A 17,677-nucleotide genomic window follows, 5' to 3' on the forward strand; every position below is an offset into this window, starting at 1 on the left:
CCTGAAACAATAAAAACAGTAGTAGTCAAAAGCTTGGAAAAAAATGTAAATTGAAAACAAAATACCCCACACATTTTTACAAAAAAACCTATCTAGCAGTTTGTTGTTTGATTTTCAAATCTTCCAAAAAACAAAAATCTAATGCATCTTTTTGTACTGCAAATTGAATGGAATGACACTATTTTTTTTTACAATATATGAAAACATATTTATGTGATTAGTAAATTAATGACAATGGTTTACAATATCTGGCTTAAACTGGTTCCTCAAGACATTTGAAGAAAATTAGGAACAAATCTGGTAACATAAGTTGTCTCAATGAAGCCAATTCAGATGACTGTTGTTGTGAATTTGGGCTATATAAATACAATTAAATTGACTTGAATGGGATCTATTGTGTTTTTGTGTTTGTTAGAATGGATGTTCAGTGAACTGTTTCAGTGTCTGCAGCATCTTCCAGCTGCAGCAGTCAGTTCAGTTTCTGTTCAGCCTGAATGAGGGAGGTTTTTGTACGACTGTTTTTCACTGTGTGAACACATGTTGACTGTTGATGACATGAAAACTCTGACAGTAATAAACTGCTGCATCTTCAGCCTGAATTCCACTGATGGTCAGAGTGAAATCAGAGTTTGATCCACTGCCTGTAAAACGAGTTGGAGTTCCTGATGCTCGAGTGCTAGCATAGTAAATTAGTAGTTTAGGAGTTTCTCCATCTTTTTGTTGGTACCAGGCTAAATAGCTGTTGCCATAAACATCCTGACTGGTTCTACAAGAGATGGAGACAGATCCTCCCACAGCAGAGCTCACTGCTCCAGGCTGAGTCACTGTGACCTGTCCTCTGGACTCTGAGGATACAGAGACAGAAACAGAAAGCAGCTTCATGCTTTTGTGGCCTTCATTTCAGACGGACGGATGTTCATAGAGGAGAGAAGTTGGATTCTCTGGACTTTACCTGTGAAGCAGCAGCAGAGGAGAGTCCAGATGAGGACGCAGATCACAGTCATGTTTTGGGTGAGGATGATGATGAGGAGGATTTGTGTGTCTTCTGCTGTGATGAAGGACAGCTGTCAGTCCTCCAGTCTTCAACTCTCAGGACTATAAAGTCTCCCAGAGCACTGGAGCATGGAGCTGCTAATGCAAAGTGTCTCTATGGAAATGCGACCACTGACTCCAACAGGAACATGGATCATTCTCACTGTCATTATTATTAAGAAAAACCTGGAAGTATTTTTGTTTTAAAGAAATAATTAGAGGTAGTTTAAGGTCATTTCTTTATATGTCATATATAGGTTTAACTTTGTCTCAGCTGAGATCCCTCCTGATGTCTGACTGTCACAGCTGTTCTGCATTCAGGTTCTGATTGACTCTCTATTTAAATGGTTGTGGTTCTCTGTTCCATGCAGGAGCGTATTCGTTTCTATGCACCCGGTTGGGTGTTGCAGGTTTTTTTTTTTTCTGGGGAGAATTAAAGCCTTCCCAGTGAACAATTTGATCCGGGTCGTTCTTCCTGCTCCTGGGTTTTCTCCCTTGGACTAACCGTCACATTATATCTATATTTTTTTTTAGTCAGATGATTATGGAGTCACTGTAAGCCTTTTAGAAATATTTTACCACCGTAAAACTTTTTTTGTGATGTAAAGAGATCTAATTTAATTCTTTTTTTTTTTTTTTTTTTTCTGGGGCAACATTTTAACATTTTTCCTTGTAATTTGGTTGATGTCGTGTCATTTAATTTTAATTAAACAATGATTAATACTGTCTCTAAGTTAGCAATGACATAAAATAATGGACGGTTTATTTTAAAATTTAGGATTAAGATGTTATTTTGAGATTTTCTGCCATCATTTCAGTTGAGTTTTTTTGTTTGTTTTAACAGAGAGCGTGTTTCTGTACAGTCAGAGGTTTTGATAGTGGATCAGAACTGCAAAATCATTATGTTTCAGAAAAGTCGGCCCACACAGATGTGTACATGTGCAAAGTCGGAACACATGGCTGGTTTGCCTGATCTGTAGCACACGTGTAAATGTTTTCTTCTTCTGTTTCATTTACTGGCAGTTTCCGCCCTTTGTGGTATGAGGATACAAACACAAACACACAATTAACTCAGTTAATACAAACACATTATTAACAGTTCATTTAGTTGCAAAAGTGGCTGCAGTAGCCCAGGAGCATCTCCTCAGTTTTCCTCTTTTCCCGTTGCCAGTGTCCTATAAAAACTAAAAACAATCAAACAGAGAGAAGAATGACTCCAAGCTTTGTGGTTTTCATGATATCATGCATCACTGAGATTTTCATTGATTGCAATGAAAACAATATGAAAATACACAGTGTTGCATTTAGGTGCCATTCTCCTAGTCTTATGGCGCTGTAATCCAGTCGGGGGAAGCTCTCTGTTGTTGAGGAAATCATACATTTGTGTCAATTTAGAGGAATCTGTTGTTCAAATGGCTCGGACATTCAAAAAGAAGACAAAACTGTCTGGAAATGCTACAGGGGGCCAAGTTAATTCAAATAACTTACCTATCACAATGTTGACGACTAGAGGAAGTGATGTACGGTTTGTACCTGCAGGGTACCGGTTTCAGAAAAAGATCAGGTAGAGACACAGCTGTCTCAAGCCACGTATACTGATGGCATGTGTGACGCATTCATCAACATGCTAAACGTGCATTCTTGAACACACTTTTAGGAGATGATGTTCACACAGTTCTCTCTCTACCTGATACTAGTGCATGTAGTCACAAATGGAAGAGGCTTGGTGTGAAATGTTAAAGTGATGCAAATCTCTGGAATCTTCCTCCATGTCATGGTGGCCTGGCAGACTCCTCCCCCTCCAGCTCTCCTGCTCATCTCTCTCAGCTGTGACCACTCTACTCATCAGACACCTGCTACTTAAGGAGACCCAGCTTCATCATTCTTCACTAGTCCGTTAACCCTGATGGTGCCTAGTCTCCTGAAGCTCACTACGTCTGGCCCCCTTGTCTTGTCCTGTCCCAAGTTAACCTTGACTGTTTTCTTTGCTTCAGGTTCTCACCTCACGCCAAGAGTGTCACCTGAATCTCACCTCCTCAAGCAGCAGCTGCCGCAACACTCCTCGTCGACGCCACCTGTGTTTGTGAGCCACAGTCTCTGTGCTCTTCTGGATCTCCAGCCATGCCACGAACTCTGTCTGGCCTCCCAGCTCTTGGGACTCTGCACGTACGGTACCGGAGACTTCAATCAAGAGCCGCAGCCACGTTACCCACAGCCTCGCCCGGAATCAGCAAGAACTTAAAATAAACTCTTTACTTACCTTTCACTCACCTGTCTCTGCCTCTGGGTTCCAGCGCCTGGGTCCGTTCCGTGTTCTAGTCATGACAGAACGGACTAGCCAAAACCCCGACCCAGCTGACCCGGAAATTCTCCGCCATGCTGTGCAGAAACAAGGTATTTTCTTGGAACTCCACTCCAATATGCTCTCTCGCATCACTTCTGTTCAGGAGGACCTTATTTCCCGTATCCAGGTTATCACACGGACTCTTCAGACCTTAAACACCACAGCTCCAGCTTCAGTCCCATCCCCCAGCGATCTGTTTACTTCCGCTTCTACCCCGGAAAATTTCCGGTTACAACCTGAGCCATTTCACGGGGATGTTGAAGCATGTGGGGGGTTTCTGTTACAATGTCAACTCCTTTTCCAACTTTCTCCATGTTTCTACCACTCAGATCTCACCAAAATAACGCTAATCGTCAACTCCCTCAGGAGTAAAGCTCTGCGATGGGCCCAAGCCTTCCTGGCGGTCAATCATATTCCTCAACTCCCCCTCGAAAGATTCATTAACGAGGTTCGACTCGTTTTTGACCGACCCAAAAAGCAGGAAGAAGCCACTAGACGATTGCTAAGCCTCAAGCAAGGTGATCGATCTGTCTGCGACCATGTCATTGATTTCCGCATCCTAGCCGTGGAAGCGGGGTGGACGGACCCCGCACTCAGAGGTGTTTTTTACCAATCATTGAATGACCACATCAAAGATCATCTGTGCACTCAGCCAGAAGCTACCGGCTTTGAAGGTTTAGTCAACGCTGCTCTACGATCTGATATTCGCCTCCGTGAACGTAAACTGGAGCGCACCTCTCAACCTCGTACTCCGCTTATTGCTAACCAGTGTCCTTCCTCTATCCATCTCACAGAGTCCCCGGCGGTCTTACCTCGCAAATCACCTGAAGAACCCATGCAGATTTGCCACTCAAAGCTGTCTGCCGAAGAACGTCAGAAGCGGAGTAATGAAGGCTCATGCTTTTACTGTGGAAATCCCGGTCATCAGGTCTCCCAATGTAAGCTTCGTTTAAACTCCCGAACCCCCCGCTAGACGGCAGGCCGCGGGCGGGTAAGTCTGTTTCTCCTCCCACAGACTTTTGTTGCATTCCTGTCAAGCTATGTTTTTATTCTCGTGTCACAGAGGCTCAGGCTTTAATTGACTCTGGAGCCGAACAAAGCCTCATTGACTTAGGCCTCGTAAAATCTCTATCGCTACCTACTGAACCCTTGGAGACCCCCGTTAAAGCTGCTGGCTTGGGGGGTCAGCACCTCTCAGTCATCACTCACCGTACCGGTCCCATCCAGCTTATTACATCCGGTAATCATCATGAAAACATTCAATTCTTTATTACTCACTCTCCTCATAATCCTATAGTTTTGGGTTGTTCTTGGTTGAAACATCATAACCCCCAGTTTGATTGGGTTTACCAACGGGTTAATTTTTGGAGTGCCTACTGTATGGCTAACTGTCTTCAGTCTGCCATCCCCGATTTAGCTCCTGTTAACTGCTCTTGCTGAATCTATCGATCTCACTAAGGTTCCCTCTTGCTACCATGATTTTAAAGCTGTCTTCAGTAAATGCAAAGCTAATGCTCTACCTCCCCACTGGCCTTATGACTGCGCCATCGAGCTCCGTCAAGGGGCTACGTTGCCCAAGGGGCATCTATTTTATCTGGTCCCGAAAAGGCCGCTATGGAGTCCTACATCCATGAGGCGCTTTCATCCGGTCACATTCGTCTGTCTTCTTCTCCTGTTGGTGCTGGGTTTTTCTTCGTGGTGAAAAAAGATAAAACCTTGCATCCCTGTATTGATTACCGCAAACTTAATTCTGTCACTATCAAAGACAAATAATCACTTCCCCTCATAAGCTCGGTTTTTGATTCAGTTCAAGGCGCTCAGATTTTTTCTAAACTTGACCTTCGCAATGCCTATCATTTAGTCCGTATCAAGGAGGGGGATGAATGGAAAACCGCGTTCAATACTCCCCTCGGCCACTACGAGTACCTGGTCATGCCCTTTGGCCTCACCAACGCCCCCGCGGTTTTTCAAAGACTCGTGAATGACGTGCTCCGAGATTTCATTAATCGGTTCGTCTTCGTCTACCTCGATATCTTTATTTTTTCCCGTGATCCCGTCCAACACGAAAATCACGTGCGCCAGGTTCTGACCAGGTTACTTGAAAATCAGCTGTTTGTTAAGGCAGAAAAATGTCAATTTCACACCCCGTCTGTCCAGTTCCTTGGGTACATCCTCGAGGCTGGTCGCATCCGTCCCGATCCCGCAAAAATCAAAGCAGTCTCCCAGTGGGAACCCCCTGTCACTCGCAAAAAACTACAGCAGTTCCTGGGTTTTGCCAACTTTTACAGAAGATTCATTTGTAATTACAGCAGCATTGCCTCACCCCTTACTCAGCTAACTTCTATTTCCAAGCCCTTTCAATGGAACCCTAATGCTCAAGCCGCCTTTGACACCCTCAAGTCACTGTTCATCTCAGCTCCCATCCTCACGCAACCCAACCCGGGCAGACAGTTCGTAGTAGAGGTTGATGCTTCGGACACTGGGGTCGGAGCGATCCTCTCCCAGAAAGAAAGCGCTTCTAACAAACTCAAACCCTGTGCTTTCTTTTCCTGGAAACTTACTCCCGCCGAGCGGAATTATGATGTGGGTAATCGTGAGCTGCTGGCCATCAAACTAGCGCTGGAGGAGTGGCGTCATTGGTTGGAGGGAGCGGACCTACCCTTCATTGTCTGGACCGACCACAAAAACCTGGCATACTTGCGTTCCGCCAAACGGTTAAATTCTCGAAAAGCTCGGTGGTGTTTATTTTTCGACAGATTCAACTTCACTATTACCTACAGGCCAGGCAGTCGCAACACCAAACCTGATGCTCTCTCACGCCAATTCAGCCCCGATGACTCAACAACCTCCAATACCATCATCCCTCCTACTTGCATCGTGGGCAGTCTGACCTGGGACATCGAAAACCGGGTTATTAATGCCCAGGGTAAAGAACCCAAACCCGACTCCTGTCCTAACGGTGTCCTCTTCGTCCCCACTTCACTCAGGTCGGACGTTTTATCCTGGGGCCACAGTTCTCGTGTCGCCTGTCATGGCGGGGTGTTTAGGACCCTCAGTCTCCTCCGGAAGAGGTTTTACTGGCCTAGAATGGACAAGGATGTGCGTGAGTATGTCGCCGCTTGCACCACCTGCGCTAGATCTAAGTCCTCCAGTTCACCTCCTGTCGGCCTGCTCCATCCTCTGTCCACTCCACATAGACCCTGGTCGCACATCGCCGTGGACTTTGTTACAGGGCTACCTACGTCACAAGGTCACACAGTTATTCTTACGGTCATTGATCGCTTCTCCAAAGCCGCCCAGTTCATCCCTCTGCCCCAGTTACCTTCAGCCACTGTGACAGCCGACCTCCTAGTGAACCATGTTTTTCGCCATCACGGGATTCCAGCCGATATTGTCTCTGACAGGGGCCCTCAATTCATTTCCCATGTTTGGAAGGCCTTCTGTTCTGCGTTGGGGGCTACCGCCAGTTTGTCCTCCGGCTATCACCCCCAATCTAACGGCCAGGCAGAGCGTGCCAACCAAGAGTTGGAGGCGGCTCTGCGCTGTCTGGCTGCCCAAAATCCAGCTGATTGGGCTACTCAGTTGGTGTGGATCGAGTATGCCCACAACTCTCACGTCTCATCTGCTACCGGGGTCTCCCCCTTCGAGGCTTCGTTGGGCTATTCACCCCCTCTGTTCCTCTCTCAGGAGCTGGATCTGGCTGTCCTGTCCATGCAGCATCATCTTCAACGCTGCCAGCGAGTGTGGAACCAGACCAGAGAGGCTTTGCTTCGGACCAAGGAGGAGAACTGTCGGATCGCCAATCGCCACAGGGTGGCCGGTCCCACTTATCAGGTCGGTCAGAAAGTGTGGCTGTCATCTAAAAACATTCCCCTGCAGACCTCGTCCCGCAAGTTGGCATCCTCAATCCCTCCTGTGTCCCCCTTCGTCTGCCCGCTGCGCTTAAGGTGCACCCCACGTTCCACGTCTCTAACATCAAGCCCTTTTTGGACAGTCCGTTGTGCCCGCCTTCCACTTCCCCACCACCCGCCCGTATTATTGATGGGGCTCCGGCGTTCACGGCCACCCGCATCCTGGATATCCGCCGCCGTGGCCGTGGCCACCAGTACCTGGTGGATTGGGAAGGGTACGGCCCTGAGGAACGCTCCTGGGTCTCCCGTTCCCTCATCCTCGACCCTTCCCTCATCACCCACTTCTTCCGCGCCCACCCGGATCGTCGGCCTGGACCGCCAGGAGGCGGTCGTTGAGGGGGGGGTACTGTCATGGTGGCCTGGCAGACTCCTCCAGCTCTGCTGCTCATCTCTCTCAGCTGTGACCACTCTACTCATCAGACACCTGCTACTTAAGGAGACCCAGCTTCATCATTCTTCGCTAGTCCGTTAACCCTGATGGTGCCTAGTTTCCTGAAGCTCACTACGTCTGGCCCCCTTGTCTTGTCCCAAGTTGACCTTGACTGTTTTCTTTGCTTCAGGTTCTCACCTCACGCCAAGAGTGTCACCTGAATCTCACCTCCTCGAGCAGCAGCTGCCGCAACACTCCTCGTCGACGCCACCTGTGTTTGTGAGCCACAGTCTCTGTGCTCCTCTGGATCTCCAGCCACGCCATGAACTCTGTCTGGCCTCCCAGCTCTTGGGACTCTGCACGTACGGTACCGGAGACTTCAATCAAGAGCCGCAGCCACGTTACCCACAGCTTCGCCCGGAATCAGCAAGAACTTAAAATAAACTCTTTACTTACCTTTCACTCACCTGTCTCTGCCTCTGGGTTCCAGCGCCTGGGTCCGTTCCGTGTTCTAGTCATGACACTCCAGGCTTTTTCTTTCACAGCTCAATTCCAATATATGAAAGACTTGGTGTCTTTGAAATCCAGCCGAGCACAAATCACTGTTGTTGATTTCTTCTTCATGGTCATTTTTCAAAGATGGGCGCTTACATGTTTTGAAAAGGATGGTACCCATACGTCACTACCAAACCAGAGACCCTGATTGGTCAAAGCTAAACTGGTTTCAAATTTCTCTGCATGTTCATATGTCATGGGTTTTGAACAGCCTGTTCTCTATTATCATAACAATTTAAATAATGGAATCAGAGTTTATTTCAGTGTGCTATTGTGTTTCTTAGTCAGAATATTCTGTTTTTATTTTTACAAAATATCAAATCTATATTTGCGATTATTAAATGAACAGAGGTTGACATTATCTGGGTAAGGGTTTTTGTTTGTTAGAATGGATGTTCAGTGAACTGTTTCAGTGTCTGCAGAATCTTCTAGCTGCAGCAGTCAGTTCAGTTTCTGTTCAGTCTGAATGAGGGAGGTTTTTGTACGACTGTTTTTCACTGTGTGAACACATACTGACTGTTGATGTAGTGAAGACTCTGACAGTAATAAACTGCTGCATCTTCAGCCTGAATTCCATTGATGGTCAGAGTGAAATCAGAGTTTGATCCACCATCTGTAAAACGAGTTGGAGTCCCTGATACTCTGTTTCCAACATAGTAGAAAAGTAGTTTAGGAGATTGTCCATCTTTCTGTTGGTACCAGGCTAAATTGTTGCCATTAACATCCTGACTGGTTCTACATGAGATGGAGACAGATCCTCCCACAGCAGAGCTCACTGCTCCAGGCTGAGTCACTGTGACCTGTCCTCTGGACTCTGAGGATACAGAGACAGAAACAGAAAGCAGCTTCATGCTTTTGTGGCCTTCATTTCAGAGGGACGGATGTTCATAGAGGAGAGGAGTTGGATTCTCTGGACTTTACCTGTGAAGCAGCAGCAGAGGAGAGTCCAGATGAGGACGCAGATCACAGTCATGTTTTGGATGAGGATGAGGAGGATTTGTGTGTCTTCTGCTGTGATGAAGGACAGCTGTCAGTCATCCAGTCTTCAACTCTCAGGACTATAAAGTCTCCCAGAGCACTGGAGCATGGAGCTGCTGATGCAAAGTGTCTCTATGGAAATGCTACCACTGACTCCAACAGGAACATGGATCATTTTTATAATTAACATATATATGTGTATTTTTTTAATTGTAGCATTTGGGACATTTTGTGAAAGTTTAAAGAAATTAACTAAACAGTAGCAGATAAGTTTAAAACAAATTAATAAAAACATTTAGCATTAGACAGAAGAGAAGTGTGAAAGACAACAAACTAAATAAAATAAATAAAAATAAATATTTTTTTACTTCCTTTTATGTAAAGCCACTATAAAAACAGTTTAATATTCTGAAAAGAAGAAATGAATTTCTTTGGAGACAGCTTTCAGCGGTAATGGATTTTGCTATTGATAGAAAAAATAATCAGGTTACCTAAGGAATCATCATGAAAGTGTTTCTCACAAATATGTTTAATGGACATGGAGTGGGTTTACCCAATAACTGTGAAGTGGTTCCAAAATAGGGAAGATTTATGATTAAAGACATTTACTGTTAGTTATGAAAAACTCACATAAAGGCTTTGGTTCAGAGTCTGGACCACACAAACTGTCGGGGGATCACACAGAGATCACAGTGACTGAAGATTCAGTAAATAAAGGAAACGTTCATGAACTGCTGTGTGTTTTTGTAAAGTTTGATGACACAGAAGTCAAAGAAAATGTTTGTGACTCATCAAATAAAAATAAACTCAACATGACACAAGGAAACATTCAAAAATTTGGCTGAAATGTTTTGAGGCGAGGTAAGTGAGGTGAGGATTTGAACATTTCAATACGTTTTTGACAGAAAAGAGGTCAAATGATCAGTTTCAGTTCATTTTTGTGGCCATAAAACTGACAGCTTGATGCAGCAGAATAACAGTTGAACCTGAACTACTGGTTTTAAAATAATACAATAATACATTTCAGAGATGAATACTTTTAGTGTTTGTGAGTTCAATGAAGACTGTTTTGCATAAATTGTTTTACATCTGAGTTAATAATGAATAAAATAATTGTTACATCTAAAAACCAAAACTTAAAATTAATGTCTTTGGTGTGTTTGTCTGGAAATCTTCTGCTTCAGTGCAGCTGTAGATCAGTTCCTATTTAGCGTTCTAGGTTTTTGTACGATTGTGTTTCACTGTGTGAACGGGAAGCTGTTATGCTGCTGACAGTAATAAACTGTAATATACAATTTGCATTGTAACAATAAACTGTATTATTTTTAGATTTTCTGTCATCATTTCAGTTGAGTTTGTTTGTTTCAGAGTCAGAGAGCGTGTCTCTGTACAGTCAGAGGTTTTTGCACGACGCTTCAATCAGTTTGTATCACTGTGGCTCACGTTTGGTGGAGGAACTAGACTGGTGATTGACTGTAAGTACTTTTGATTCATTATAAACACTTCAACTTTTGGTCTGATTAACATTTTTTAATAATATTCTAAACTCAATGTATTTCTTTAAGGGATAATAAATTGTTTTAATAGTTAATTTAGTTCTAAAAAAGAGGAAATCTTTCAAAAATGTATTTGTAAATGCAATTTAAAATGTTATTATTGAAGTTTTACTTTAAGTCTCTACTGTTATCAAACATTAAACTGTGATTCAGTCATGACATCTGTAAATTATGACTATAAATCTGTTTTCTATGCAGTTCTTCTTTTATTCTATTTATCAAACTTTTTTTGACTTGTTACAGTTTCTGTAGAAAAATTATCTGCAAATAAAAAGAGCTTTTGCCAACTGATTTCATTCAATGACTCTATTTTTGTACAGAAGCAAACTCATAGTTTTATTGTGATAAATTTGTTGAGGAATAAAAACACAGTGAATCATGCTTGACTTCGCTCCAATTTAAAAAAAAAATCTTTCGATTTTTTTGCCTTTTAAGGTGATGCTAAATTAGGTTTTGTCCATTGGCATGTTGCTAAATAATGACATACAGCCTGAAGATGTTAAAGAGTTTGTTAAAAGGAACTAAATAACTAACATTTGCTTTGAAGGACGAGGTTTGCTAAACTCAGGAGTTCAAAATTTCTATTTTGACCTGTTATAATAAATACAGTAGCAGTCAAAAGCTTGGACCCACTTGTTCTTGAAAGAACACACATGAACACATAAACTATACACATTTCTATTCAACAGTTTCATAAGATGAACGGATCCTTTTTAGTTAACGTCAGGACATTTCTCAGCAATCATCAGCTTGTTTTACTGTTGTTAACACAAACTCTACCCCGCAACCAAACTGCATAACTAGACACATAAATGTATCTAGAAAATAACTATTCCTTTGTACAGGAAATTGGAATAACATTGTATTTCTGCATTTTCTAATCAAATGCTTCTTTTTGTGCTGAAGATTGAATAAAATGACACTTTATTTTATTCCAAACTATGAAAACATAAATATGTTTTTTATAAATTATTTATACAATTTAACAATATTATTTGTCTTAAACTGTTTCCTAAAGACTACTGAAAAAAATTGAGAACAAATCTGGTCATTAAGTGTCTATTGTGTTTGTGTGTTTATTAGAATAATACTAATAATGGATTGGATTTATCCACACATTTCCAGATGCTAAAGCACTTACATTGTGTCCATTATTCATTCACTCCTTGTTCATACTGGGTGATGGTAAACTACTGATGTAGCCAAAACTGTCCTGGGGCAGACTGACCGAGAAGTGGCTGCCAGTTCGCGGCTACGGTCACTTTGACCATCACCGGGACATTCATGCACATTCACACTGGAGGGTGAAGTATCATACCCAAGGATACAACAATTTACTGGAGGGAGCAGGGATCGAACTGCTGACCCTTCAATCATTGGACAACTGCTCAACCGCCTGAGCCACTGCCGCCCAAAAATTGGTGTTCAGTGAACTGTGTCAGTGTCTGCAGCATCTTCCAGCTGCAGCAGTCAGTTCAGTTTCTGTTCAGCCAGAATGAGGGAGGTTTTTGTATGACTGTTTTTCACTGTGTGAACACATACTGACTGTTGATGTAGTGAGCACTCTGACAGTAATAAACTGCTGCATCTTCAGCCTGAATTCCACTGATGGTCAGAGTGAAATCTGTTCCAGAGTTTGATCCACTGCCTGTAAAACGAGTTGGAGTCCCTGATGCTCTGCTGCTAATATAATAAATGAGAAGTTTAGGAGTTTCTCCATCTTTCTGTTGGTACCAGGCTAAACGATCACTATAAATATTTTGACTGGTTCTACATGAGATGGAGACAGATCCTCCCACAGCAGAGCTCACTGCTCCAGGCTGAGTCACTGTGACCTGTCCTCTGGACTCTGAGGATACAGAGACAGAAACAGAAAGCAGCTTCATGCTTTTGTGGCCTTCATTTCAGAGGGACGGATGTTCATAGAGGAGAGGAGTTAGATTCTCTGGACTTTACCTGTGAAGCAGCAGCAGAGGAGAGTCCAGATGAGGACGCAGATCACAGTCATGTTTTGGATGAGGATGATGAGGAGGATTTATGTGTCTTCTGCTGTGATGAAGGACAGCTGTCAGTCATCCAGTCTTCAACTCTCAGGACTATAAAGTCTCCCAGAGCACTGGAGCATGGAGCTGCTGATGCAAAGTGTCTCTATGGAAATGCTTACCACAGACTCCAACAGGAATCTGGATAATGTTTAATATTTTGATTATCAGTTACATAATCATTGAAGCCCTGCAATGGACTGGTGAATTGGATGGAGGGATGAACACTGTAACTTTGTCAACTAAGTCAAATGAACTGAATTTTTTGTTTGAAATGTAAACCCAACAGAAAGTAAAATCTCTTTACTCAAAAACAAAAGTTCACAAAATTGTTTAATGTATCGACATGTTTTACAGACAACAAATTGATATTTATTTTGTGTTTTCTTAAAATTAATTTTATTTTTTGAAGTTTTGGTTTAATTAAAATATCTGTATTAAGTAAAATAACAACAAAGTGGTAAAATGATCGGTTTGATTTCTTTTTCCGTGCTTTTCAGTTTGCAGCAACAGAATGACTCTGTTGTCTCTGAACTATATTAGCTTTAAATCCTGCATCAGAAAATCAGATAGAGATGAACAGTTTTATAATAATTAGTATACAGAGGAAAATTGTGCATAAACAATCTAATTGTTATTTTGTCATATTGTGCTTTTTTTACATCTTTCTCTCAGACATAAAATATTTGGCCTTGGTTTGTAAGGAAAGATTTAAATTTTTGTCTTCACTAGTAAATGTACTTTACATGAAGCTATGGGATGTCCATGTGTGTGTGTGTTGTTAGTGAGCTGTATCAGTTCAGTTTCAGTTTAGTTTGACTGAAGGAGGTTTTTGTACGACTGTTTTTCACTGTGTGAACGGAAGGCTGTTACACTGCTGACAGTAATAAACTCCTGCATGTTCAGGTTCAATTCCACTGAGTGTCAGAGTAAAGTCAGTTCCAGATCCACTTCCACTGAAGTGACTTGAAACACCAGACTGACGATTTGTAGCTGAATAAATCAAGAGTTTTGGGGATTCTCCGTTTTTCTGAAGGTACCAGTTAAGGCAGCCGCCAACACTTGAACTGGCTTTACATCTGATGGAGACAGTCTGTCCTTGAACTACAGACTGAGCTCCTGGAGTCTGAGTGAGGAGCTGTTCTGACGAAGCTGAAAACAGAAAAAAGAAGAATTATTGAGACAAAAACAGCTCAAAGAAAAATGCAGAAGAAGAAGCTCAGGGCTGCTAGTTTCAGTGCTTGTCCATCACAGCAGAACATCATTGTAGAGAACCTGGTTGCTGCTTGAAGCAAAGCTTCCAGAAGACAGTCTCACCCTGAACGAGGAGCTCCAGGGTGAAGAGCAGCAGAGTCAGTGACATCATCATTGTGCTGCGGGCGAGTCAGTGTCTTTGAAAGGTCTGGACGGCCACTGATCAACACTGAGCTTTAACTGCTGGAAGCAGAGAGGCAGCACACATATGCAAACACACTGAATCAGTCAGAAGCTGCAGTTCTCCACATGTCATAAGGATTCCTGCACACTCACATTATTCTACACAAATAAACACACAAACGTTTTATTTTTATTTATCAAGGAATCTGTACAACACATAACCAAAATTAAGTGCAATTAAATTCATTTGAAGATGCAGCATGAAGCCTAGAGTGCAAAAATAATCCAAACAAAATAAGTAATCACTCCATTTATCATTATGTGGAGAAAAACACGACAGTTTGCAGAGAACAGCAGGACAGTAAAACTCCCCCAAAAAACAAACAATTGAAAGAAAACATAAAGATATGAATATAAATGCAAGAAAGCAAAATAACTGTAAAGTTGTTTTCTGTTCATCAGAGTATTTAATACTGGATTCATTCATACTTTTACTAGTTTTATAACATAGTTAATCATGCAATTTTGCACAATTAATAAAAATGATACATTTTTTGTAGTTTTGTTTGAGGCAGCTTTCAATCTTTTAATCAAAATTTCTGGTTGTGGTTTAATGTGATTATATTTACAACTTAGTGATTCATTAGAAAGGTTAAAAAATGTATACGCAGTTTAATTACAACTCAGCAACTAAATACAATTTACACTGCGACAATAAAATGTGTTATTTTTAAATTTTCTACCATTTTTTCAGTTGAGTTTGTTTGTTTCAGAGTCAGAGAGCGTGTCTCTGTACAGTCAGAGGTTTTTGTACGACGCTTCAATCAGTTTGTATCACTGTGGCTCACGTTTGGTGGAGGAACCAGACTGGAGTTTGGAAGTAAGTAGATCTTTTTGTTGCTTTTTCTGTATTTGTGTCTTATTTATTTCTTTAATTGATTCTGAGTTACCTGTAAATTACTGTATAAAAAATGACATTTGATTATTTTTGGTAAATTATTTTTTTTTATAAGCAGACTTAGTTTGTGTGAAATTTGAAAATATAAAATTGTGTTGCCTAACATAAAATAAATCATAATTTCTATGTGAATCAAAAAATTAGAAATATTTAGTTTAAATTGAAACAGCTGGAGAGAAAAGTCTCTGTAGAGTCAGAGGTTTTTGTAAAACACATTAGTCAGTTTGTATCACAGTGGAGAACTTTTGGTGGAAGAACCAGACTGGAATAAATGTTTAAATAATACCTAAAGAAACAGTTTTTGTCAATTAAAACTGAACTGATTTTTAGTCAAAAGATTTCAACTTTAAAAAAATTGTATTTGATTACAAAATGTGCTGTTAACATTGTGTGTTTAAAAAAAAGTATATAAATGTGTTCATAGTGTATTAAAAGGCAGTTTTTACTCATATCATTTTCTTTCTGGACGAATGTTTGGACATCTGATATTTCAGAAAATTTAATTGTTATTCAAAGGATTTTCTGACAGAAAACTTTCATGATTGTTATGATTTTGTCCTACTTTGTACATTTCTTTAATGTATGATGAAGCTTTTTAAAGATATTCAGTCCAAACTTGTTTTCTACATGAAGATACATCTGCTCTTTTTCTAACCCAGTTTGACATTTTTCAGTAGAAACTGAAGTTTGTCTTGTTGCTGATCTGCATGAGAGATTTCTTCAAAGAAGTGAAACAATGTGTGAATCAATGACTGATGGAGCAGAAAAACACCTGAACACAAACCTTCTTCAAACTGAAACCACTGCATCCAATGAGAGCTTTTTGATTGACAGCTGTGTGGTTCCTGTCCTCTAAGCTGATTGGTGTCTCCTAGGTGATGCCTCGCCCTTGCTGACAGTGCTGTCCCCCTCCACGAAGGAGCTGCAGCAGGGGAAGGCCACACTCATGTGTGTGGCCAACAAGGGCTTCCCCTCAGACTGGACTCTGTCCTGGGAGGTGGTCGGCAGCAGCAGCAGCAGCTGGGAGGAGAGCAGGAGCCCCGGGGTGCTGCAGAAGGACGGCCTCTACAGCTGGAGCAGCACCCTGAGGCTCTCTGCAGACCAGTGGGAGAAGGTGACCTGTCAGGCCAAGAGAGGATCCAAGGATCCAGTCTTAGAGACTTTCAGGAGAGACCAGTGCTCCCAGTCCTGAACTGGAACTATGACTATAAATCTGTTTTCTATGCAGTTCTTCTTTTATTCTCTTTCTCAAACTCTGTTTGCATTTCTGACTTGTTACAATTTCAATTGAAAAATATTTGTACAAATAAAAAAACTTTTTTTCAACAGATTTCTTTCCATGTCCTGCTATGACAAAAGAAAGTTCTTCTTTATACTGACATGAAATATTTTGTGATGACTAAAGTACATTAAAAAATAAATAAATGAAATAAGCATTGAGGTAGTAGTAAAAATAGAAAGATAACCTAATGTAAAAACCATCAAAGAAGAAGCAGGTTTTTTATAGGAGGAGTTCAGAGTTTCTACACTGAAAGTCATTTTTTAAATACACTAGCAGATAAAATCCTAAAGCTTGGACACAATTATCCATGAAACAAACATACATAGATAATTTTAAGTTGTAAAATAAAAACCAGAAAAACAAAACCACATAGTCGCACTCAAACCTATAAATCATCACTTGACCCTATAAATTATGCTTCTTGGACTACATGTTGCCAGAGGGCCTAAAGAAAGCATGAACACAGATACCCAGAAAGGTTTCAGTTCAGATTTGAACCAGGACCTCAAAGCTGTGAGGCAAGAGTTCTAACAGCTGCACAACCATGAAAGCCCCTAGGATAACAACTGAATCTAGTTTCTGATTATTGGAGCGATAACATGTTCAAAAAATGTTTATTTCTTTTTTTCCTTTTTTCTGTTTTATATTGTGACGGTGTGGCACCGTCAGATGGCGAGGGGGCCCACACTGTTTTTATTTTGTGCATTTGTTTATATTTTATGTATAAAATATCTACCTGTGGTGCCACCTGGAAGATGATGAAGAGCCACACCCAATGGGAGGGGCTCCTCATTTAAAAGGGTGCATCACAGGTAGTGAGGAGGAGTGACGGAGGTGCCATGCGCTGTGTGGCCCTGCGTTGAGAAACTGTGGTGTCAACTGGTTCTGAATAAAGAACGACCCTCCTCACCTTGGCTCCTCTGCATTATTTCCTGACGGGACCCCGTCACATTTGGTGTCAGAAGTGGGATCGCAGAGGGGCCACAAAAAGGTGAGGGCGCAGAGGCGGGGAAGAAGATCCCACGGCAGCTCAGCGCCTCCATCGAGATGACCATCCTCTAAGGAAGAGGGGGTGGCCTGTTCAGGGGCCCAGAAAGAGACCCACGGCGTCCAACTCGGCGCCCAACAAGGGCTTCCCCTCAGACTGGACTCTGTCCTGGGAGGTGGTCGGCAGCAGCAGCAGCAGCTGGGAGGAGAGCAGGAGCCCCGGGGTGCTGCAGAAGGACGGCCTCTACAGCTGGAGCAGCACCCTGAGGCTCTCTGCAGACCAGT

General features: G+C 42.1%; 2 pseudogenes across 1 annotated transcript; one reads left to right on the forward strand and one right to left on the reverse strand.

Annotated features, from left to right (window-relative positions):
• Nucleotides 1–522: 522 nt before the first annotated feature.
• Nucleotides 523–1,740, reverse strand: LOC144995559 (Ig kappa chain V region 2717 pseudogene; annotated as a pseudogene).
• A 7,988-nt stretch (nt 1,741–9,728) lies between these two features.
• On the forward strand, nt 9,729–16,451 carry LOC144995561 (Ig kappa-b4 chain C region pseudogene; annotated as a pseudogene). The gene is made up of 3 exons (XR_013659117.1): nt 9,729–9,733; nt 14,939–15,045; nt 15,999–16,451. The product of XR_013659117.1 is annotated as an Ig kappa-b4 chain C region pseudogene (transcript).
• Nucleotides 16,452–17,677: the final 1,226 nt, after the last annotated feature.

Source organism: Oryzias latipes, chromosome 11 (genome assembly GCF_053564925.1).
Source record: "Oryzias latipes strain Hd-rR chromosome 11, Olatipes_Hd-rR_3.1".
Taxonomy (NCBI): domain Eukaryota; kingdom Metazoa; phylum Chordata; class Actinopteri; order Beloniformes; family Adrianichthyidae; genus Oryzias; species Oryzias latipes.